Here is a 20,683-nt window from a genome sequence, read left to right on the forward strand (position 1 = left end):
GCCTTTGCAGATACATCCCTGGGCACACTTGCTGCAGCCCACCGGACAACAGGTACAGCAACCTAGAAATGGAAATGAAAATTTACCTTTGTGGTTTCAGCCAATGAGGATCTCTTAGCAGAGCTGGGGAGTGGACCCAGCAGACAGCAATGTTGCTGGGATCAGAATATGAGAGATGGATGAGGACAGCAATTATGATATATGTGCACATGCTTTAACCACACTAGCATCAGCAGCAAACCATTTGACTCCAAACAGTTTGCAATGCCATTTCAACAGGGATCAACTGAATGATGTTCTCTGCTTTATGTTCCATGAAAAAGATATGTTCTTGCATGGAGCAATACAAGCAGGGAAAGGATGCTAGAATTTTCGGATTTGTGGCTGTAATGCGAGTCTGTTACTGAAAAACAAGGTCATTCTAAGGAGCCCTGGAAATGGTGGTGAAAATAGAACACAGTAGGGTCCAAAGAGCTAAGGTGCCCTTTTTGAAGCGAGCATCCTTCACATTTGCTCCCAGGGCTATTGCATAGTCTCAGCTGCTACATCTGGCTCTTTCTTCTGGTGGAAATTCTACTCCAAGTCACTAAAAATAAACTCTGGGGTTTTATTGTATGGTTTTAATGATACTTTTGTACCCATTTTCAGCTGTGATATTTTTCTACCCTGCCCTGGAACCCTTCAGTCCAGGTGGACTTCAAGTACAAATAATATCATTTTTTTAAATGTACATAATAAAAACTCGTGTTATCTTCTGTTTTTAATTGCTGCTTTTAAATAGATTCATGCTATTTTATGTAAACCACTTGAGTTCTTAAGCACTATATAATAATTATTGCACAATAAAAAATAAATAAAACCTGCAAACTGACCCATGGCTACCATACATGAAGTTGCAGTTACACTAGCCAACCAGTGCTTCATGCACACTTGGTAACAACTTGCTGAATGTCAGACATGCAGGGTTATGCCCACAAAATTCGCTCTCTAATACAGCATGTAAGTTAGGGCCAGTCCCATCTTACCTACTCTTGTCCCAAGTACTGTACAGTGGTGCCCCGCAAGACGAACGCCTCGCAAGACGGAAAACCCGCTAGACGAAAGGGTTTTCCGTTTTGGAGGCGCTTCGCAAAACGAATTGCCCTATGGGGTTGCTTCGCAAGACGAAAAAATCTTGCGCGTCCCCGCGGGTTTTTTTCGCTCCCCCCCCCTTTTCCTAAGCCGCCTATCAGCTGTTCCGCTGAAAAACCCGCTTAACAGCTGATCACAGAAAGCCGCTAGACCGCTGTAGCGCTAATCAATGGGCTTGCTTCGCAAGACGAAAAAATCGCTAGACGACGAGAATCGCGGAACGGATTCTTTTCGTCTTGCGAGGCACCACTGTATCTACTCGAGTCTAATGCACCATCGAATCTAATGCACACCTCAGTTTTCAGAACCTTGAAACCAAAAAAAGTATTTGCTGGCAAATGTAAATGTGCCATCGAATCTAATGCACACCTTATTTTTCACAATGTAATTTGGCCAAAAAAGGTGACCATTAGATTCAAGTAAATATGGTAATTTTTTCATGTGCTGCATCCGATTGTGGTTTTTGCCATTCCAGTACTAAAAAAGAAAAAAAGGGCTGCTCCCAGGAACAAAATACATAGGAAAGGAAGGAACTGTTCATACTCACTCTTTCTGCATGACTTGCACTTGCAGTTTTTGCACTGACAGTTGTTGCCACAGGTGCATGAACCACCTAAAAGAGGAAGGGTGGAATCCCATTACAATTACAAACTTAGCATCTCCTGCGCACATTTACATTGACACTCAGTAAAGAAGCCTTCAGAAGCCTAGAAGAATTTAGGAGGCATTTAACTTTCTCTTTCCCCCAATAAACACCTCGAAAAAGGGCAATATGGCGTTCTATAGGACTTAAATATTCCTCCAGAAACTTGAACACTTGACAACGATTTTATTGTAGCAGAGTGGAGATATAGCATAAAGGAAGAAACAAAAGACCTCCGGTATAGGGCAGTATATAAATTCAATAAGTAAGAAATAATAATAAAAGGAGGAGGAGGAGGAGGCGGCGGCAGGGAAAAGCCATACTCCCCCGCCGCCACGTTGGCACCCTCCCTCTCATGCCCTTCCAGATGCTTTGGACTTACAACCCCCATCGGCTCCTGATGGGAGTTGTAGTCTAAGAGACGTGTGTGTGAGGGTGGTAGACAAGGCTGACCCACACTCATCCTGGCAAAAGCGGACATCATCTTAGGTCAGTCTCCTCCCCTCGCCTGTAACACAACCGGCCTGATTCGCCCTCGAGTCAGAAAGAGGAAAGAGCGTCCCTCGTTGATAGGGACGCAGAGAATCCAAGTCAAAAACAGAGCGCTCCACGTGGCCCGAAGCAGCGCCTTGCCAAGCAGCAGAAGCAGGGGAAAGAGGCAGATCGGAAGGGAAAGCGGGTGGGATCCAGATGTAAGGAGAGAAGGATGAACAAGCGGAATGAATAGAAAGAGGAAGGACGGTTTCCTCACCACTAGAACAGGGACAGTCCTGAGAATCCATTTCTCCTGGGCTCGATCTCTCCAGCAGCTAAGACGACGTTCGGGTGATCGGTTAGCAGCTGAGCTCCGCAGTGCCGTCCGCGCCTCTTTTTATTTCCCGCCGGCACCGCGTGCAAAGCGGCCGGGCTCCGCCTCTGCCCGCGTCCCGTGCGCACGGCGCTCTCCCTGCGGCTCCGCCCCCTGCAAACAAACCGGCTGGTCGGGCGCTCGCCTGCGTGGCGGAGCGATGCGGGATGTTCAGTGGGCTGGCGGGCGCGGACACGCCTCGCTTTGCGCACCGGAGGGTTCTCACGGCCGTGTGCAGCCCAGGTGGGAGGGGTGCGGCCATCCTCCAAAGCGGTGGGTGCTTGCAGAGAGCGGCTTGGGGGGGTTGTCTTGGTGATGCGTGCAAAAGTTTCCCGGCATCAAAATGGCTCCCCCCATATAATTTGGATTTACTTTGGGGGGGGGGGTTAAAAAGCTGTCGTCACCGTGGTCTCTTCCAGAAGACCTTTCAATTGAGCATCCATCGTGATTTGTTTACCCAAAGTTTGGAGGACATCCAGTGCTTCCAGATTGTCAGCGAATGCAAAGTGTGCAATTGGACAATCTTGCGCAACAGACATACCCCCATTTCCCAGCCCCGCCGACTGTTAGCATAAAGAAAGTGATGGCAAAGTGCGCAGGAAAGGGAGGTGGGGACGTTTGCTTGATGCAACGTCCTCTAAACACACTGCAAATAAATCATAGTTAATGCTCAATAAACAGGCAAGGAAGCCCCTGATGTTGTGCCAAGCAATTGTTATTTTGCACTCCTTTTCATCCTCAAATTGTTCTTTTGACATGTAAGGGGGAGCAGGTAGGTTGTGCAACAGTGCCAGGTCATCTTTAATTGCACACCCTGAATTTGACTGTACTTTATTGAATCCCACCTGGAAATAGCTCCGTCTGAAAGCAGCCCAGATGCAGAAAAGCATTTTTTCCTCTTTCCTGAGCCACTTATCAATTTGTGGTACAAATTGTACCATGTTGGACCACCACAGTGTCAGATCTTGCCAGCTTGTCCAGAGCATTGTGTGGCTGCCAGGAACTTTGCATATTGAACATCCTTCAGCCAGCTTAGTTCTACTTCATTCCCACAGTGTGGTGACTACAACCCTTTGGGTGGGGGGTGCTGGTGGAATGGTTTCCTGACTCGCCCCTCTCTAACAAATGTTCACAAGCCCACAAATTGGGGTTAAACTGTTGAATGAACTGCTGGAGGATTCTTGCATATGAAAGATGAAATATAAAATAGATTCTTTGCTCAGCCATGAAGTTCACTGGGCAGTCTCAGGCCACTTACTATCTCTCATCCTAAGCCACCTCACAGGGTTGTTGTAAGGATAACACTAGGAGTGGAAGGAACCTTGTATCTGCACCTGAGTTTTTTGGAAGAAAGTCAGAATAAAAATCTGTTAAATAAATCGTAATCTAATTTAATAATTGAAATCTACCCAACAGCTTGTTTTTAATGAATTGTACAGAACAAATGGAGTTGTCCCTATGCCCATTTTACAGATGCAGACCTCAAGGCAAGGAGAGGCAACATAGTGATTTCATGCCTAGGCCTGTTAGCGCTTGCAATTTTTCAATTTAAAGTAAAGCCTTTGTGCTCAACATACTTTAAAACTAGGTCAGAGAGAGACAGCTAAGTATAGAAGTAGAAGCCTTTACCACTTGCTCTAATTTGGACATAGTCCTTTAAACAACTTGTCTTCCCAAGCCACAGAGCAAATGAGTGGTCAAACCGGCACCTGTGATGTGTATTTTTTATTTCCCTAGCTGTTGCCTCCAGACCACTGTGCCTTGTAAAACCTAAATTAGGCGGAGTGCACGCCTTTCACTTTGTGGTGGCTCAGCTGGCAGGCTGTGGGTAAGACATCTGCATTTATTGCCAATCCCTGAAAATTGCAGATTAGCACTTGCACGCCTTATAATTTAGTACCTAGTGGGCAAGGAGATGTGAAACTCTTTTGCAAGCTGGAAGAATGATGAAAGTGCTTTTGTTTTCCTTACCCATGCAGGCCACCAAACGAAAAGAAAAATGAAGATGGGAGAAACTCCTTCACAGAAACTACAGGTTCAAGGCTACCGTATGCCGTAGTCAGACTCAAAATGCTGTAGCAGGTGTCTCAGGCAAGAGAAGAAGAGTTTGGATTTGATATCCCGCTTTATCACTACCAGAAGGAGTCTCAAAGCGGCTAACATTCTCCTTTCCCTTCCTCCCGCAAAACAAACACTCTGTGAGGTGAGTGGGGCTGAGAGACTTTAGAGAAGTGTAACTAGCCCAAGGTCACCCAGCAACTGCATGTGGAGGAGCGGAGACGCGAACCCGGTTCCCCAGATTACGAGACTACCGCTCTTAATCACTATACCAGAGGCAGGAAATGTTTTCCAGCTCTGTTACTTGAGCATCCTTCCCCTACCTGGCACCTTCCAGATGTTTTGCACTACAACTCCCATCAGGCCTAGCCAACATGACAAATGGCTGGGGATGATGGGAGTTGCAGGCCCCAGGTTCCCCCTGCTGAGGCTAATGGGTGTTGTAATCAAAAGCATCTAGTGGACTACATGCTGGACAAGGCTGAGGCAAGGCTTTACGGTAGCTGAGTTTCCACTTCCTTATCTGCTAGGGAGGGTACCTCACAAAAAACATACAACACCTCCACCCAATGAACAATGGGAATACATACTCCTTATCCCTAGGTTGGGTGCCCCAGAAGATTAGATATTGTTGACTTCATCAGTGTGCTCTGGAAACTATCAGATTAGATATTGAAAACAATAGTCTATGGGTGGGGCTGTGTTCCATTCCTGTACCCTTCATTGGCTGATGCTCTCCAGTAGTTGCAGGACTACAGTTCCCATCAGCCCCAGCCATCATAGAGCGCTGGCTGGGGCTAATGGGAATTTCAGTCTAGTAACATCTGAAAGGTGCCAGCTTGGCCAATGCTTCATTACCATGTAGAAAATGAACGTGAGACAAGTCAGGCTTAGATGCTGGTTGCTTCTGCGCAGCAGGCTATTGTGGGCTTAGTGCTGTGCATGTGTGAAAGTTTGGTGCCACATTCACACAAGACATTATCCTCAAATGACATCCTGTATCACCCCCACCATGATTTAATCCAGATTTACTATTTCTGCAGAACACTGCATGCACTGTTAAGGGAAATTTTCTGTGAGATAGTTCTCATATTATGAATAGCCAGTTTCCATGAATTCATCTGATCTCATGCCTACCTATATATATTATCTCTACAAACTAATAAACAAGCAGGCATCATTGGCACATCCTCACTCCAATATCACCAATAAATTATTTTCTGATTGATGTTCCGATTTATATAACCAATCCCAGTTGCTGACTCATCTAGCCTGGGTACTGCCAGAAAAGGCAACACTGTTATGTAGGGCAATTAGCTTGTGGTAATTCGGTTTTTTTAACAGGGATGGATGAATCTGTAAATTTCTCACTTTCCCAGCCTTAAGTTCTGTTCTCTGCATTTCTGCATAAGTTTGCATTTGTTAAAACTCTTCATGAAAATAAACCAGCATCTTGGTACACATTGTTCTTAATATGAACATTTTTTAATGCAATTTTGACTACTGCACAAATTTATGTGAGGAATTATTTTTCTAATACATTTTTGTGATATTTCCACCACTATATGCATTTGTATGCACACTTCTCCCTGATGTAGACACCTTTATATACATTTTTTGGGGGATGCAAACTGGCTTCCCTTTCTCCCCCATTTCCCTTTCTCCTACTCTCCCATCCTTTCTTTCTGATACCTCTTCTCACTCTCTTTCTAACACATCTCCCTCATCTTTTCCACTCCATGAGCTGCCAGAAGAGGGACAGATACCTCTTGCCAGGCCTGATTGCTTGCAGGGTGCTTCCCTTTTCTTTCTGCTTCAGCCAATCTGTCTTGGCTTTTCTCCATTTTCCCATGCCCTCCTTCTCTCCCTCCAGGCTCCCCGCTGCATGAAATTAGGCTGAAGACTGCATTTCCCACCCCAATTTATGACCAGATTATGTATGTGCGCATTGCTTTGAACATTTGAAATCACAAACATCAAGTATTCTCTTTTTATTCTAGGCCTCCTGATGCTTGGTTGTCACTTTGGGGAGCTAACTGGGATTTCATGACAGCTCGCTTCTAGCCCCACTGGATTGGACAGACAGCCCTTCCTGGGACCCAGAGACATGCTCCCTTGAAGCCTGGCTCCTAGTGGATCCAGACATGTGCTCAGAGTCAGCCTCAAACCAAGGATTTCTTAGCTCTTCATTTGAGTATCGACTGCAAACCTGCGTCACCTTAGGTGCTGAGTGCTAAAGCAGGATCCCTACAAAAGAAGAGGACAGTATTAGTATCCTTGAGGGAAATCTGAAGCCTATATAAGTAATTTAAAACCACAACCCTGAAAGGGGCAATTCCCAAAGCCCACAAGGACTGAGCATGCTCAGTAGTCCCAGACAGTCAAAGGGAAAAGAAAAAAGGAGAACTCTTTTATTTATTACATTTATAACCCATCTTCTTCAAATAAGATCCAAACCAACACCAGCAAGTAGCCCCCTGGCCAGATTATTACTACCTGCTTAGTGCTGTTTACATCTGTAAAAGCGAGATTTGAGCTTGTTCCAGAGGTGTCATTACGCCCCAAGGTGGTGTGTATGCATGTCTGTGTGTGCCTTTGACACAATAGCCAACATGAACAGATCACAACTGTTGATTATATCAATGTCAAAACCACACTGGGGTGGGAGGAGTCCCACATTCATGGTGATTCTTGGTCATGATGCTCGTGGGGCAGCTGTATGCGATCCTCCTCTCATTATTTTTTGTGCCTGTGACAGTTTTGGGGCAGTCATACTATTGCACTTACATTCAGTGCATAATGCCCTGTAGCTTCCTGCTGACATGCCATAATTTCTTAATTATTCCATAATTTCAGTAGTTTTTTTCCTTTTTTTGTCCTGCTTTTTAGTGCTAGAGCCTGCCTGGATAGCAATAATATGTTCGCAATGAGGAAGCAGAATGAAACTTCCATCAGTGGATGGTTATTGTGTCAGGAACCTGTTGCCAAAAAAACGCCAGCATGGAGGGACCTGCAAGCACCCAGTATTGCTCAGAGAAGACAGGAGTGAGCGGTGCAGGTACATCACATCAGAGACTGACATCTGTGAGAGCCTAAGTGCCTCCACCCTTGAAATTAGGCATTTTGAAGAACTATGAAATTGGATATTTGGCACTCGAACATGCAGTTTCACTTAAAAAACAACAGCTTGTTCCACCCCAAAACTTTAGGTGCCTATAGGTCTCCTATTGTCTCATAAGGCCAACAAACTGGGTTATCTTTCCCTTTATTGAGCTCACACGAAGATGGATTCGGTGGGGTGATGCCCTCTGGCTATAATTCTAGTAGGAATTGGTATGTCTTTGAATGTGCCGATGTGTGTTTGGGCCTGTCTGAAAGATGAAAGGAGTTTGTTTCCCTTTGATGTACATCGGTAACTTCTATAAATGTTAATAGAAGGTATAACATGATCATAAGACATGGGGGGGGGGGACCAACCGTTGTCTCCCTTCCAGCTTCTCTGAGTAATCTGGGAAGGAGGAACCTCAGAGCTAGGAAGGGCTTGAGTTGACAAAGTATACCTAGAATTTACCTTGCTTCATCTTGTGACCACCATGTTCCCACTAATCCCCTGGCACTTCTGTTCTTGGCAGGCACGGATTCTGACAGGACGACCATCATCCTCCAGATAAGATCTAACAGGTTAATATCCAACAACATGGGGAAAGTGCCCTTCCCCCGACTTCCCAGTTCAGTCTGGGAAATGCAAAATGAATACCAGCAAGTGCTTTTGAGTCAAAAATGTGTTGATACGAGTTGGAGGGGTAGGCTGTATGCCTGAGCCCCCTGCTAATTCATGTATCCAGCACGGATTCAATTTCTGGAATAGTCAGGCTAGCTTTCTGGTTAGGTAATGGTCTTCTAAGTACAGGCCATTAAGGTAACAAAGGAAGTAGCTCTGTGCTAGATACCAAATGGGTGGGCTGTAGGCTAGGATACAGAGCCATGCCCGATTTCTGTTGGAATCCAAGGCTGTGGCTATGAGAGAAGCCAGACCCTCTTGGGGTGTTACTGATGTGAGCCTCTCCATTGTAGGCTCAGGTGTAAATAAACCATATACTGTATCCTAAAGATGCCACAGTCTCCGTTGTCCCTCATTCCAAGGAAACTGAACCCTGGGCAAGCACCTGGAAGCCCTAAATCTTGCATGGCTTGGAGACTGGGGTGGCATGAAACAGTTTTGCTATTCTTTGGTAGCCTGGCACTACCACTGGGCAAAGTGAAGCCACTCCCTCAGGCACGAGATGCTGAGGTGTGTCAGTGACATGGAGGACAGGGCTATGTGTGTCACTTGCTCTCTCCTACACTCCTTAAGCTAGCCTGCTGGCCACTCCTGCTAGCTGCAGCAGTCTCGTGATTTTTCAAATCATTTCCTTAGAGACCTTGCTGTCATTACTAGTAGCGTGAGTAAAAAGAAACCCATTAAACCTTCCTCTTGGCTGACGTTGGCCCTAAGCATCATCAAGCCTTGGAGAAAGGTATTTAAGTTTTTGTTGCTTACTAATTTTCAGAATTAAAGGGAAGCTTTCAAGAAAGCCAGTGAAATGAATCTTCGTGATGCTAAGGAGACGCTTGTCTGGGCTTGTAACATCCAACCACTTCGGTGTTTCATATATATTGGCACCCGATTTACAAGATCTGCAGCAATCTCTTAATGCACTGACCATGAGAAAAGCTAGGTAAAGATTTTTAAAAAGGAATGGAATTGTCACAAAACATTTACCTAGGGATAGCTGTTTAATGTATCTGTTTTCGCCTCACTTTTCCCTTTAAACGGCTCTGGGTGTGTCAAGTTATCTCATTTTATCAGCACAACAACCCTCTGAGAAATGTTAAACTTGGAGAGATCAGTTTGACCTAGGTAACGTCTAGACAACCTATTTATTGAGCAACAATCCCCATTTGTTTAAGGGGAGACATTGCTGTGCCAAGCAATTATTGTTCAACACTTTCCAGTGCATTTTCCTAAGAACATAAGAATCTGCTGGATCAGACCAATGGTTCGTATAGTCTAGCATAGTGTTACTCACAGTGTCCAACCAGATGCCTGTGGGAAATTAGAAAGCAGGTGCTTCCCACAACTAGTATCCAGAACCATTTCGACCTCTGTGGAAGCAGAGCATAGCCATATCCTCCATTTGTCCAATCCCCTGGCCAAGTTGATGGCCATCACTGCCTCCTGCAGGCACAAGTTCCGTAGTTTAGCTATTCACAGTTCCTATCACATTCCTTCCTGTAAGACATTCATGGTTTTCTTTTTGGTTGGGGTGGGGGGGAGCAGTGTTAGGGCTGGAATTTCACAGACATTTTCTGAGAAGTCTTCTTTTTCACACATCCTAGAAAAAAGGACACGGGTGGCGCTGTGGGTTAAACCACAGAGCCGAGGACTTGCCGATCAAAAGGTCGGTGGTTCGAATCCCCGCGATGGGGTGAGCTCCCGTTGCTTGGTCCCTGCTCCTGCTAACCTAGCAGTTCGAAAACACGTCAAAGTGCAAGTAGATAAATAGGTACCGCTCTGGCGGGAAGGTAAACGGCTTTTCCGTGCGCTGCTCTGGTTCACCAGAAGCGGCTTAGTCATGCTGCCCACATGACCTGGAAACTGTACGCCGGCTCCCTCGGCCAATAAAGCGAGATGAGCACTGCAACCCCAGAGTCGGCCACGACTGGACCTAATGGTCAGGGGCCCCTTTACCTTTACCTAGAAAAAGAAGGCCACCTTGAACAATTTTAAGAACATAAGAAGAGCTCTGCTGCATTGGGTCAATGGCCCATCTAGTCCACCCTCCTCACAGTGGCCAAGCAGATGCCTGTTGGAAACCCTCAAGCTTCTTGATGCCTGCTGCAACAACCTTTTGCTTACCTGTGTTTCTCGGCAACAGGCATTCAGGGGCATGCCACCATCATTTTCTTCTAATAATGAGCGTGGTTTTTTTTTAATGCATTAATCTTTCTTAAGCTTCTTGAGATTGGTTCTCTTTTTGTCATGCCATTGAACGCTTGCTATTTTCTGTGTGCATCGTAATATTCTCTGCCGCCATCCATCCATCCCTGCAGTGGCCACTATTCCTTGCCTGTCCCCCACAGTGCTAGATCTGGGGAATTGCAATGGATGCAAAATGGTAGCCCTGCTGCTAAAAGAGTCGCAGCTGTAGTAAAAAAAACAGCCACCCCCAAACCAGTAAACTGTTGTCACTGCTAATGGTGAATCCTGTCCTTGAGAAACTATTGGAGATTATCCTACTCTCAAGAGAAGTTCCGTGAAATGGTCCCCACCCACCACACCATTTCCCTGCCCACAAACTGGGAAGAACAGCACGGCTCACTTATTTGGACAACCACAGCACCATGCAAATTGTCAGGAGATGGGCAGAAAAAATATTTTTGGGGTGAGCCAGATCAGGCCCCCAAACTGGAGGTTAGCTATCCCTAGAATGGAGATTTTTCAAGAAGTCATTTATGCATTTATGCACAGGCAATAATTCAGAGGCAAAGACAGAGAGCTTGTGCTGGATGCAAACAAGATGAAAAAGCAATGTTGTGATCTGAGAAGAGGCCACCTCATTCAAGTGTGAGACCTGAGTGAGGTACATTGGTAGCAGAGTATCAGGAAGATATTTATTTTTCAGTTTCTGTGAGCTTTGGCACTGTTTTACAATTTTATGAGTGTCACATTTCCTTCCATAGATTTCATTTATCTCACACTGTGTGCTTCAAATCTGAAAAACAGAACTCCCAGTTGCTACGTCTTGGGCTCATCTTTTTGCTATGCTGATGTTTGAGAAGCCTTGTAGTAGTTTCTCGACTCTAGAAACTTGCCAATGTTTTTATGTGTGGACTGGCATTGTGCCCAGGCACTCTGTTACATAAGACTTCCCTCAATCACGTGAAGAGAAGTCCCAGTTACGGCTTGTCAGACCAAACTTGCATCTACCCACAACAAAATGCCACCACCAAACAGCATTATTAAAAGATATGAGGTGCCAAAATCAAGGTAGTTTGTGCTTATTTTTATTTTTTAAAATTCCCATCCACCTTTATGTCAATATTGGCATCCTGATATTCTTAATTAGGCCAGGGGACTGAAGCTGAACCTATTACTCTGTTTCCGCTCACCCCATCTCCCCAACTTCTCTCTGAATGCTTCCTTTGAGACCATACAATTGAAATTCTGAACAGTGAAGGTACTGTTGATTCAAATCTTGCAGTACAATGCTGCACAGATTTTATTATTCTTGTCATGTGTTAAGCAAAACACAGCTCTCCCCTCATAACTCTTTCTGAATGAGGTTTTTTCTTTTCTGAAAGCCACTTCATCTTATGTCTTTCCAGTTCTCCAAATAACAAACAGTTGAATCCTGTGCATGTTTACTCAGCAGTTGATCTGACTGGGTTTGTAGGTGTAGAGTTTGCAGACAGGCCCAACAAAGCTCTAGCTACAAGTTTTTCTCCTTGAACATCTGCTGAAGTTAATGGGACGACACATGGTGCATTATCTTAACAGGCATAACACTTTGCAGGGTTGTGTTCAATCAATCTTTGATTCCACCCCACCCACCCACCCACCATGTCTCAGATCGTAAAGCATTCTTGGATTTGAGAGAATGGGATTCCTACTACCTAGGGCCCAAACAAATCACTTGCCAGTTACAGCTCTGACTTCAGGACCAATGCAACATAGTGACCAATGCAACATTTGTAAGTTTCTTTACATATTTTGTGTTTTAGTTAGTATTATTTGAACTCCATTTAACACTGAACAGTTTGTTTGTTAACTGGATTGATTTTCCCTACAAAAACAATTAAGAAATATAACACAGTAAGTTGGAATACTTCCTCCCCGCAGTGTGTTTCAAAATACATGTCTAATGTAACAGTTTTGCAACGTTAAGAATTTGTAACTTGAATAAATGTTTTCTCTAAAAGTATAAATCATTTTCCCCATCTGTGGCCATTTTTTAAGGAGCTTGTGTTTCATGAGTAACTATACAATTTATGGTAATGTTTATTAGAAACTGGAAAAAAGGGTTTTCTGGCAAATGAGCTGTGACCAATCTAACATGATCATTGTAATATGTGTCAATTTGTTGACAGACATGCACTAATAAATGCCTCCAAAGCAAGGTCCTGAGCATATTACACTTTGCTATGCATTCATAAGTTGCAGGTTGGCATTAAGTCCATGCAGGAGGTTGTAATGCCCATGGGAATTTTTACTTAATTGTGGCAACACCCTAATGATTTATCATTTGCAGGGAATACAAATGTCACAGAAGTCCTGCTTTAAAAAAAATATGATTTCATACTAAAGAATAAAATATTGCATCACCTGGCCAAGAAATTTTATTTTATGTTTCAAACTTTTATGAGTCTCAAACTCAACAATAATGAAGTTGCCAACTTACAACTGAACTTCAGTGGCTGCTTCTGCACTTTCTTTCAAGATAATCAAATTTCCCATAGGGACATTATTCCCTGTGTCTATGGTCTTTACTTTAAATTATACAGTGATACCTCTGGTTACGTACTTAATTCGTTCCAGAGGTCCGTTCTTAACCTGAAACTGTTCTTAACTTGAAGCACCACTTTAGCTAATGGGGCCTCCCGCTGCTGCCGCGCCACCGGAGCACAATTTCTGTTCTCATCCTGAAGCAAAGTTCTTAACCTAAAGCACTATTTCTGGGTTAGTGGAGTCTGTAACCTGAAGTGTATGTAACCTGAAGCGTATGTAACCTGAGGTACCACTATATTAGAATTCATTTAAACTTTCTGTTCAAAACTGCCTTCAACCTTTTACAGGGTTGTACTGTTCTCACACACTTTTCCAACTGTACCAGAGTTGAAGTTACTGATAATTAAACTAAGGAACACATCTAATTACTAAATATATGAACACATAATTATATAATCTTTCTTCTGAAAGCAGTAACATATGGCCATTGCCCTTGTCTGATTTGTCTTTCAGACTGTAAGCTTCTTGAGGGCAGACACCTGTCTCTTTCTGTGAAACTCTGTAATATGCCCTACATAGAGGCCTGGATAGCTTAGTTGGTTAGAGCATGGTTTTTCTAACACCAAGGTTGCAGGTTTGATTCCCATATGAGACAGCTGCATATTCCTGCATTGCAGAAGATTGGACTAGATGATCCTCAGAGTCCCTTCCAACTGCACTATTCTATGATGCTATGGTTGATGGCATGGTGCCAATAACTGGCTTTGGGGGCACACCTATGAAAAAATCCACCAGGATGAGCAACTTAGGATGCAGCAGGTCTCTGTTGGCAGATAATAAAACTTTGGAAAATAATAATACAGCATTTGTTAACTATATAGGAAAATGAAAAATAAGTCTATAGGTTGACATTTTCTGAAAACATTGATAGGTGGGAGCAGCTGGGCTGTCTAATGTCACAGAAATTGCTTAGAAGGGTACCTGCACATTTTGCTTCGTAACTTCTTTCCTAGGAAGACTAGAGACTTACTTTTTTAAAAAAGAAATATGAAAGGTTAAGAGTCTGAGACCCCTGCTGGGGGTGCCAATGAAGGCATGCGAATGGCAACCTCTGGTATAATTGATTATGATTATACCCTCCTACTCCTGTCCAATGACTACCCATGATGTTTTTGGGGCAGTTATGCATGATCATGCTTTCAATACTATTTCTGCCTGCAAACATTTCAAGGTGGTCATACTATTTCATTTGCATCAAGCACATAACTGCCTGCCTGCTAGGACCCTGTAAATGTTCCTGCTTCTGTTGCACTGTGGCTACAGGAGCGACGCTTCAGATAGCAACAATGCATTAACATTTCAGAAGCATCACAGAACAACTAATAAGATGGAATGACGGGTGGGTGGTGCAATATAGATCCACAGCTAATGTGCTGCTTTTGTGTAAATGGCATGCTGCAGAATACAATCATTCTAGAGGTGCCCAAAGATGATGCAGTGCTCTCTTAGAGAACTGTCCCCTGCACCATCTGGCATTGGCAAGAGTGGAACATGAATGCTGCGGTAGACGGATGGCAGATCCAATCAAGTATGTGCAGTAGGAACATTCACCAGTGTTACGTCATATGATATGCATGCTCTCGGCATGTGTGTTCTGGATTTGCAACACGTCCCTTGACATCTGGGGGAAAGAATAGTTCTGTAAACCTGACCAAATAGATTCATCACAAAAAGCTGCATGTACGCAAAAATGGCTTTGAAGTTGCTTTTTGAGCTTTTTGCTATTGAGTGGTTTTAAAATATGTTATTTGTTTTTATAGGTTCTTCAGCTTCGTTTGAAAATCTGTTTAGTAAGGGAAACAGAATACTAGTAAAGATGCGAATAACATCAGTAAATTTCATTCTACGGAAGTAAGTAAGATGTGGTTAGTTGTTTAAGATATTGTGTCCTAATCCTGCCAGAGTGCCCTGAAGTGTATGGAGGGCTATCAGTCCTTTGCCTGAGTTAACTGTATAAAATTGCACTACCCTTCATTTATTTCAGAGGTTGCTAAAATGTGCTAATGTTTCTGGATTGCAAGCAGTATTGGTGCACATGGTGGGACAGAGCTGAGCTCCTGATATCACCATGACTGCTGTTTATATGGGTGGGGCAGGCTGCTGGGGTTGGGGGTCACATGGTTGCACTGGCACCAGCACTAGATTGGCAGAAGGGGGGTCTCACTGGTGTAACTGTGTGGCCTCTGGCCTTGCCAGAGCCCCATTGCAGCCCCATCTAGGTAAGCTGCGCCAACAGCGGTGTCAGGAGGGCAACTTTGTCTGACCACACACTGTTAAAGAATCTACAGCAGGGGTAGTCAACCTTTTTATATCTACCGCTCACTAGTGCATCTTTCCTGATGGTAAAATTTCCTCACCGCCCACCAGTGCTTGATGGAAGGAGGATTCAGCTTGTGCCATAGAACCCCCTACCGCCCACCTAGAATCCTGAAACGCCCACTAGTGGACTATAGGGACCAGGCTGACAACCCCTGGTCTACAGGCTGATGGGATTTGGAGTGCCACAGCTTAGCAACCTGCTGATTTTCTAACACAATTTAAAGGCCCCCAGAGTGGCTTAAACAAGATCTGCCTGCAAGTTTACAATCTAAAAGCCAAAATGGCACAAAAAAGGGGTGGTGGTGAAGGATGAAGAGGGAATTTTCCGACATGACTAATTATTGTTTTGCAAGTAAAATAATTGATTATATTGTTGCTGGCCACCCTAATTTCTGCTGAGAAATGCACAAGATTCCAGGGGTCTTGACACTTAACCAGGGTTTTCGTTCCTTTGGAATGCGGCATTACAGAGACTGTAGTTTCTTTTTAAAAAAGGTTTATTTACACATATTTACACCTGAAGTTTTTATGTATCTGAAGAAGTGTGTATGCACACAAAAGCTCATACCAATAACAAACTTAGTTGGTCTCTAAGGTGCTACTGGAAGGAATTTTTGTATTTTGTTTCGACTGAGGTTTTAATGGTGTGCAGAGCATTACACCCCAAGGGTGTCTCTTGTTGCTCCCCTCATAGCTTCAGCAAGCTTGGGTCCACAGTGAAGGCCAGCCATGCTCCTCAGCCTCTGTGTGCAGCCTCTCACAGTGAGCTCCACATGGAGTTCTCCTCACTTCCTCCAAACCTGTTTTAAAAGGACACCTTTTTGCCTGTGGTGACATCACACCTTCTGTTACCCTGGCAACCTCCCCCTCCCAGCTTACATCACGAAACACTGAAATCCTAAATCTCATGGGAGGAGAGGCTCACACTCCTTTGCTGCTTGACACAAGGTAACTCTTTGTGTCAATCACCCATCACTTTGCACTACATATATTTCTTCTTTCTAGTGATTTCTGGCCAAGAAAATGTGTTTTTATGAAGCCTTCTAAGTGGGTTGGTCCTATGAAGATTAATGGGTTGGGTAGGCCCCATTAACCTAATGCCCTGTGTGACCATCATCTTCCAGACAACCTGTTTTTTTATAATTCATCCTGTTTCGTTTTGAACAAGAATTTGCAGGAAGTTTATACTGTGTTTTAAGCATTTGTTCTGATTTGTTTGTATGTGGGTGGGTCAAGTTACACCACCTTTTCAAGTGCAATCTTATGTCCCTTTCCTTACCACAAAAAGCTTGATATTTGAAAGTGGCTTTGTTGCCAAAGAGTGTGAAATCCATTTTGACTGTGCAACCTGAATTTGCCAGTATGCTAATGAATCTCACCCACAAAATAGTGACTGCCTGAATTTGGCTCAGTGCCAATTTACTTGCCATGCTCACACAGATGTAGGTAGCCTTACTTTTGAAACTTTATAGAGCTTACAAGGGCTTTGCTGCAATATGAGATGTGGCTATTCTGCTGCATTGTAATTGGCCTGGGGGAGTGTGTATTTCATGAGTCCTGTGGAATGACAGGTTATGGACATTATGGAGCTATGGGTAGCTCTGTTCATGCTTTTATGAAAGCCTGATTAAATTGGCTACTTTTAGTTTATTTATTTACTTGGCAATGGGGCACCAATCCAAAGCACATCTTATGGCAGTTTCCTGCCCAAAATTGCCTGCCCCTCTTCTGGCTTCTGTCTGTCCCTGAAGGTGTTGTTTCTCATCCATGGAGTGTGGCCCTCAACATGACACATGGACATGATACAGAAAGTTGTGTGTGTATAAAAAGTAGAAAGAAAAGGTTATGACAGCCTTTCTGGGCTTGAGGATATATTTGGAACTCTAAAAATACTGTTGTGAGCACCACAAAATACCCATTTCACAAAAGAAAAACTGGTGGTCCACAGAGGAACCCCACTGTAAAAGGGCAAAACAACTCTACCCACCCCAAAACAAATAAAACAGAGACAAAAAAGTTGGCAACAACCCACAAAAGCCAATAAAGAAACAAACCTAAGGCATCACTCTCATTAAACAACCCCTACCCAAGGTTAAGAAAAAACATCAATTAAAAACAATTGAGGGCAGGGAGTTTTGGTGAATGTCAAGGGGGTGTCTGAAAGTGCAGTGGTGCCCATGGTCATCATGTGGTGTGTGTGGAATCCGAAGAGATATTATATGTAGGGGGCAATAGTAGGTCAATGCCATTTCTGTGCAGACTTAAATGTATATAAGAGCAAACTGACCCATTCTCAACAGGAGTTATATTTCTAGATATGCTATATTAATATACACGTGGTGGAAAAGAGTTCTGATCAAGTCCAAACTGAATGGAAGAAAATTTGCTGATTAATGTTAGTTCTGTTGGAATAAGTTTCCTTTCAAAGTCCTTTTGTTGAAGTATTGTTACTTTGACTTTCAGCTGCTGAAGTATCCTGGGAGACTGAAATGTTCTCCCACGGGTGTTTGGATGGTGCCATTTTTCATATCAGATTTATGCCCATTTAATCTGAAGTGTCTTCTCCTAGGTAGACAGCAGACAGACACTGTTGGCAGGTGGTAGCATACCACGCTGGGAGGAGAATGAGCAGGTGGAATAAATCCTTGAAGCTACAACTGATGTTATTAGTAGTGCAATAGTTGTTGCAGACAAGAGGAACAGGAAGACCTGCTATTGCCAGTCTGAGGAAACTCAGGTTGCTACCTGTTTGTCTCCTAAGAAATCGCTATTAAAAATCAAGATAAATACCTTATGCATGTACCGAGTTAAGCAAATGCAGACAGTATGAGGAAGATTGCCTGTTGAAAAGGTTGAATGTGAATAGCAAATGACGCATTACTTGTAGCTTATGATCTATGATTATTTCAACATGTTTTAAACTAGATTAACATAACTGGTGAATGAAACGGATTTTGATTTGTTTGTTGTAACCAGAATGTAATTCACTTTTGTGTGATGCAGCAGTTGAGGTAGCACAGTGGCTAAGGCTCCATTCCTAAGTCTGAGAGTATAAACCCCACTAAAATCAGTACTTACTTCTGAGTAAAGATATTTAGAAATGCAATGTATGGTTTCAATTATAAACATACTCTGGAGTAAGCATTATTGAATGTGTTTGAACTTGTTTCTGAACAAATATGCATGGGACTACAATGTAAGTCTGTGATCCTGTGCACACTTATTTTGGAGGAAACCCCATTGAACTCACATGAGAATGGCTGTAGCTCCTTTGTAAAACACATGGTTTGCATGCAGAAGGGCATCTCCAGGCAGGACTGGGAGAGACCCTGCCTGAAACCTGGAGAGTCACTGCCAGGCAGTATAGGCCAGGTGTGAGGAGACTGTGGACAAAAGCTAGCTCCCGCAGCCTGAAGATGACCATAGTCGCCTTTGACTGGACCTAACTGTCCAGGGGTCACTTACCTTTTAGCTATATATACTATATATATATACACACATTACTGTTCACCTTTTTATGTGCACAGCTTCTTTGAACTAGAATCTATTGCACCATATATTTAATGCACATTATCAGTGCTGGATTTACGTGTAAGCTAAACAAGCAATAGCTTAGGGCCCCACTCTCTTGGTCCCCCCCCCCAATTTTTTTTGAAGGAACAAAAAACAAACAAACTGGATTTACATTTCCGAAATATAAGATAACAGATAAAATAAAACCTACGTACAGCAGCAGTGCTTTGTGTTATGTAGGCTCCTATGATGTAAGTAATGGGCCCTGCCTGCTAGCCTGCTCCCTAAAATATCACCGGTTTGCTCATTTCTATATATAGGGTCCCATAAATTACCATATAGCATATATTCAACAAAAAAACAGCAACAATTTGTTGTTGACAAAGGACAGCTGGACATATAAAGGGCCCCATTACCTTCAGTAGCTTAGGGCCTCATCAAACCTAAATCCGGCCCTGCACATTGCTGCCACCACGCCACAATAATTTTGGGAACTGTAGTTTTCCAGGGTGCTGAGAAAGGCCATTCTCCGAGGGGTAATGTTAAGTTGTGGGTGAACATAGCAGACGACACAGCGATTCTTCAAACAGCTCTTGTTTATTCGCAGGCCAGAACTGAACTGAACCCTGCTTATATAGAGCTCCAGTACAACGTAACTGTAACAACTTTCTGTAACTATCCAATCACTGAACATCACTTTCGATCCCTTATTTGCATATGTGGACCTGAGTGAAAACTATCTACAGTATCCCCCTGCTGGCCCAGGGTGAGAACTTCAGTACATAACAGGTAAACTAAAATCCTCTTCCAAAGCCCTGTAAGTTGGTGGCCTTCACTTCCGCCTGTGGCAGAGAGTTCCATAGTATTAACTATGTGCTGTGTGAAAAAGTACTTTTTCTCTGTCTTGAATTTCCTGCGCTTCCTCCTCATTGGATGTCCAGGATCTCTACTGTTAGGAGAGATGGGGAAAGACTTTTATCTATCCACTTTCTCCAGCCCATCCATCATAAACTCCTATTGTCTCCCTTCTTGCTCGGCTTTTAAACTATAAATTCCTAAACGCTTCTAACTTCCATTACAGGAAAGTTGCTCTACCCCCGCCCACAGCCCGTTCCCCGATTATTTTGGTTGCCCCTTTCTGAGGCTTTTCCAGCTCCACAATAACTAATATCCTTTTCTTTATTTTTTTAAAAATATTTTTTATTAAAGCTTTCTTACAAAAATCCGCGCATTGTCTCTCTTTTTCCCCAAGTTGTGTTTTCTACAGATCAGCCACATTTGTTGTGAGACAATTAGTGTTGCATGCAGTATTAGGTTGGGAAGGAAAGGGGGACGGTGTGGGGATGGTGCACGGGGTGGGGCGGCAATGCTTCTATTTTTCTACTTAGTGTACGTTTGGGGTTTGGTGGCAGCGTCACTTGTGAACAACATCCTTTTCGAGGCCGCAAACGATATTCCACATGCGATGACGCCATGGATTAGCATAAGGGTTTCGTGATCTCGGCAGGAGGAGCCCCACCTCCTCGCCCTTCTGCCCAGGCGCGCCCCCTCCCCACCCACGAGTCAGCTGGGCCTCGCCCACACCCTTCTCGCTCGCGACCGCCGTTTCCATAGCAACGGCCCA

General features: G+C 43.8%; 1 long non-coding RNA gene across 3 annotated transcripts; it reads left to right on the plus strand.

The window, feature by feature from the left end:
* The first annotated feature begins 2,551 nt into the window (after nucleotides 1-2,551).
* Nucleotides 2,552-19,049, plus strand: LOC309537508. Of its 3 annotated transcripts, none has more exons than XR_014221934.1 (3): nucleotides 2,552-4,824; nucleotides 6,680-8,360; nucleotides 14,679-19,049. It is a non-coding gene; the product is annotated as an uncharacterized lncRNA (long non-coding RNA). The 3 variants fall into 3 exon arrangements; XR_014221936.1 differs by lacking the exon at nucleotides 14,679-19,049 and having other exon boundaries at nucleotides 2,552-4,449; nucleotides 4,601-4,824; nucleotides 6,680-8,791; XR_014221935.1 differs by lacking the exon at nucleotides 14,679-19,049 and having other exon boundaries at nucleotides 6,680-8,791.
* The last annotated feature ends 1,634 nt before the right edge of the window (nucleotides 19,050-20,683 follow it).

The sequence above is a fragment of the Podarcis vaucheri genome (assembly GCF_965113315.1).
Source record: "Podarcis vaucheri genome assembly, chromosome: 7".
Lineage (NCBI taxonomy): Eukaryota > Metazoa > Chordata > Lepidosauria > Squamata > Lacertidae > Podarcis > Podarcis vaucheri.